The sequence below is a fragment of the Gastrolobium bilobum genome, unplaced genomic scaffold (assembly GCF_033153095.1).
Source record: "Gastrolobium bilobum isolate Gb01-03AN ecotype WA unplaced genomic scaffold, APGP_CSIRO_Gbil_v1 utg37151, whole genome shotgun sequence".
NCBI classification, from domain to species: domain Eukaryota; kingdom Viridiplantae; phylum Streptophyta; class Magnoliopsida; order Fabales; family Fabaceae; genus Gastrolobium; species Gastrolobium bilobum.
Genome location: NW_026895715.1, coordinates 12,461 through 17,178, shown reverse-complemented (window position 1 = coordinate 17,178; position 4,718 = coordinate 12,461). Strand labels below are relative to the sequence as shown.

Below are 4,718 nucleotides of genomic sequence, written 5' to 3'. Positions count from 1 at the left end.
CAATTTTATGCTGCACTCCATATTTCTTCAGGAGCAATTGGAATTGTTTGTTCACGAAGTGTGTACCCCCGTCGCTGATAATTGCTCTAGGGGTTCCAAATCGAGTGAAAATATTCTTTTTGATGAACTTCAGCACTTTCCTGGCATCATTAGTGGGGGTAGCAACAGCTTCTACCCATTTCGACACATAGTCAACTGCAACAAGTATATACTTGTTTCCAAAGGAAGGTGGGAAAGGCCCCATGAAATCAATGCCCCATACATCGAACAATTCAACCTCCATTATTGGAACAAGGGGCATTTCATGCTTTCTTGTAATGTTCCTGTTCTCTGGCACCTGTCACATTTTTTAACAAAAACATTAGCATCTTTAAACAAGGAGGGCCAGTATAAACCTGACTGCAGCACTTTAGCTGCTGTTCTTGCTCCAGCAAAGTGTCCTCCATAAGGGGAATTGTGGCATTGCTCCAGTATTTTCTGTTGTTCTCCTTCAGGGATACACCTTCGAAGTAATTGGTCAGAACACCTTTTGTAGAGCAAAGGGTCGTCCCAGAAATACTGCTTAGCTTCATGATGGAACCTCTTTCTCCCTTGGTGATTCAAGTGGTATGGCTCGATTCCGACAGCCAGGTAGTTTGCAATATCTGCAAACCAAGGAGCTTGTTTTTCAGCGATCATTAGAAGCTGCTCATCAGGGAATGTCTCCTTGATATGATCTCCTTCTTGTGGGCTTGCTCTCTTTAATCGAGATAGGTGGTCAGCCACCTTGTTATCACTTCCTCTCCGGTCCTTGATCTCAAGGTCAAATTCTTGGAGCAATAGTACCCATCTAATTAGTCTTGGCTTTGCATCCTTCTTAGCAAAGAGTTGCTTGATTGCTGAATGATCAGTGAAGACTGTGACTTTGGAACATATTAGATATGAACGAAACTTGTCACATGCAAATACAACTGCCAGCATCTCCTTCTCCGTCACTGTGTAGTTGGCTTGTGCCGGAGTAAGAGTTCTACTAGCGTAGTAAACAGTTCTGAAGACTTTGTCTTTTTGCTGCCCAAGAACTACTCCCAAGCCGAAGTCGCTGGCGTCACACATTAGTTCAAAAGGAAGACTCCAATCTGGGCTTTGAATGATGGGTGCGGACACCAGCCTCAACTTGAGCTCCAGGAAGGCTGTCAAACATTTTTCATCAAAATTGAACTTCCTGTCTTGCTCCAGAAGTTCACAAAGTGGTTTGGCGATTTTGGAGAAGTCTTTAATGAAACGTCTGTAGAACCCAGCATGTCCCAAGAAGCTTCTGATCCTTTTTACTGTGGTAGGGGGAGGTAGCTTCTCAATTGCTTCCACCTTAGCCTTGTCCACCTCGAGGCCCTTGCTTGAGATTTTGTGTCCTAGCACAATGCCTTCTCTTACCATGAAGTGGCATTTTTCCCAATTCAGCACCAAATTGCTCTTGACACATCTTTTCAATACCTGTTCAAGGTTATTGAGGCAAGTAGGAAAAGAGCAACCAATGACAGAAAAATCATCCATGAAAATTTCTACTGCTTCTCCTACCAAATCAGTAAACAAAGCAAACATGCATCTCTGAAAAGTTGCAGGGGCATTACATAGCCTAAAAGGCATTCTTCTGAATGCAAACGTCCCAAAGGGGCACGTAAAAGTGGTTTTGTGCTGGTCTTCAGGAGCAACCGGGATTTGGTTGTATCCCGAATACCCATCTAAGAAACAAAAGAATTCTTTCCCAGCTATATGATCCAGCATTTGGTCAATAAAAGGAAAGGGGAAATGATCCTTTCGGGTAGCATTATTTAATTTCCTGTAGTCTTGACAAATCCTCCACCCAGTTATTTTTTTGGTGGCTATTAACTCTTGTTTGTCATTTTCAACTACAGTAATGCAACCCTTTTTTGGAACGCATTGCACAGGAGCAACCCATTTACTATCTGAGATGGGATAGATTATACCCGCATCAAGCCATTTGATGATTTCTTTTCTTACCACCTCTTTCATATTGGGATTCAGCCTCTTTTGATTCTCCACAGATGAGCTGTCAGGGTCTTGGAGCAAAATCTTGTGCATGCAAATTGTTGGGCTAATTCCTTTTATGTCAGCCATGGTCCAGCCGATTGCTCCTTTGTAATCTTTGAGCTTTTGTGTGAGTTGAAGTTCCTGTTCATGGGTTAGCAAAGAAGAAATAATCACAGGGAGAGTGTTGTCTTTACCTAAATAAGTATATTTCAGGTGTTCAGGTAGGGGTTTTAACTCCAAGGTAGGTGGTTGCTCTACTGAAGGCAATTTTGGTCTTTGCTCTTGCTCTGATCGATTTAAGGATTCAAAGACCCTTTCTTTCCTTCCCTGGGGTTGGTGGAAACTGATGGATGCAAGGTATTCTTCCAGCTCCTCAAAGTCCTTAATGCTTATCTCTGGCTGCAAATGCTCCTGCTGTTCTTCTCGTATGACCGAGTCAAGGATCGAAATGCTAGAGCATTCCTCAATGTTATCTTCATCAAACCTTATTGCTTTCATGACATTAAACTTCACTTCTTCTCCGTTTACACTCATAGAAAGTTCACCCTTTCTGACATTTGAGATAGCATCACCGGTAGCCAGAAATGGTCTGCCCAAAATTATTGGAACTTCTTGATCTGCTTCAAAATCTAAGATGATGAAGTCAGCTGGTAGAATGAACTTGTCTACTTGGACAAGGACATTCTCAATTTTTCCTTCTGGCTTGGCTATAGATCGGTCTGCAAGTTGAAGAGTGACTGTGGTTGGTCTTGCTGCTCTTATGTCAAGCTGCTTGAAGATGGAAGCTGGCATTAGATTTACACTTGAGCCCAGATCACAAAGTGCCCGACTAAGATAGTTCTTCCCAACTGTACACGGGATGGTGAATATACCAGGATCCTTTAGTTTGGGAGGAATTTTAGTCAGGTACTTGCACGATTGTTGAGTGAGGGCTACGGTCTCAAACTCTTCGATCTTTCTTCTTTTTGACAAAATGTCCTTCATGAATTTTGCATATGAAAGCATTTTCTCCAGAGCTTCTACTAGAGGGATATTTATGTGAAGTTGTTTCATCAAGTCAAGAAACTGGCTAAACTGTTTATCCTCGTGTTGCTTTTTCAACCTCTGTGGAAAATGAGGCTCGATCGGTTCACTCCTTCTCTTGCATGGGGGAACATAAGTTGGAACTGAAACTGGTTCACTGACTTTTGTTGCTCCAAGTTCTGCTACAGGTGTTGTGTCATCCGGTTTGATTTCAGCAGACTCATTACTTTGGACCTTCTCTTCTGGTCCTGTCTGAGCTTCAAGGTGTGAAGGGTCAGTGGCTTCTTCAACTTCCTTTCCTATGGGCTGTTTTGCTGGTTCGCGCTTTCGAGGTCGTGCCACTAAGTCTGGGGGTGGTAAGGTTTTTCCATCTCGCAGGCTTATAGCATTACAATGCTCCTGGTTATCTTGAGACGGCTTTTCTGTATCACTAGGGAGTGTCCCTGGTTGCCTCTGTTTGAGTGCTCCAGCCAGCTGACCAATTTGGATTTCTAGGTTTCGTATGGCTGCGCTGTTCTGATTCATGTACTCCTTGACAGAAGTCTCAAAGGATTGGGACTTCCCTTCACCCTTATCCCAGTTTTGTTGGTTCTGCCTGGGATACGGGGGTCGGTTCTGGTAGTTTCCTCCATTACCTCCAGCATTATTCTGATTCCTCCAGCCTCGGTTATTGTTCCCTTGATGGTTATCATTGCTCCTGTTGTTGTTGTCATACCCTCCTGCATAGCACACAACAGCTAGATTGTTACAGTCCTCATATTCATGAGGACCTCCACAAGTGGGGAAACTCTGACTTGATTGAGTCAAAAGAAGTTGCTCAGTTGTTTTTTCTGTTCCATGGGCTTCCAGTTTTTTATAGTGTTCTGGAGCGAAGCCATTTGTGCAGAAAGAGCATCAGCTGAGCTTAGCTCAAGAACTCCTACTTTCTTAGGAGCACTGTGTCGTGTGGAAGGCCATGAAATATGTTTTTTTGAAAGTTTTTCCAACAACTGGTAGGTTTCTGGATAAGTAAAATCCAAAACATCTCCCCATGCGGCTGCATCAACAGTTGCTTTCAATGGTGGGGTTAAACCATGATAAAACGTGTGAATGATGCCCCAATCAGAAACTCCATGATTCGGGCAGATTCGTATCAACTCTTTAAAGCGTTCCCAAGCTTCATACAGACTTTCTCCATCATACATTTGAAAAGAAGCTATATCAGCCCTCACTTGGGCTTGTTTTGCTTGGGGGAAAAATCGGGTAACAAATTGTTCCGCCAATTGCTCCCAACTGGTGATGGAGTTTGGGGGCAATGTTCTCCTCCATTCTTTGGCTTTTCCAGCTAAGGAAAATGGAAAAGCCGCATCCGCATGTTTTCTTCCGAAATACCATGAACTTTGAAATTGTCAACTATCTCAGTGAAATTGTCCAAATGACTGTGAGGGTCTTCCATGGGTAGTCCATGGAACTGACCAGCGTTCATAATCATTTGGAACATTGCAGGTTTTATTTCAAAGTTCGGGATATTCAGAGGAGGGGGAATATATCCTCGTTCTGGACCATTTTTGAAGGGAGCAGCCATATCATTCAATGATGGCCCTCTTCCTCCATTCGGTCCTTGTTCAGGCTCATGATTATGATTTCCATTGTTATCATTGTTTACAACCTCCTCCATTGTACTGTTT

The 4,718-nt window shown here is 43.1% G+C and overlaps 1 non-coding gene across 1 annotated transcript; it reads left to right on the top strand.

Moving 5' to 3' along the window:
- Window positions 1-4,158: 4,158 nt before the first annotated feature.
- On the top strand, window positions 4,159-4,263 carry LOC133294091 (small nucleolar RNA R71). Its single transcript, XR_009749146.1, has one exon. It is a non-coding gene; the product is annotated as a small nucleolar RNA R71 (small nucleolar RNA).
- The last annotated feature ends 455 nt before the right edge of the window (window positions 4,264-4,718 follow it).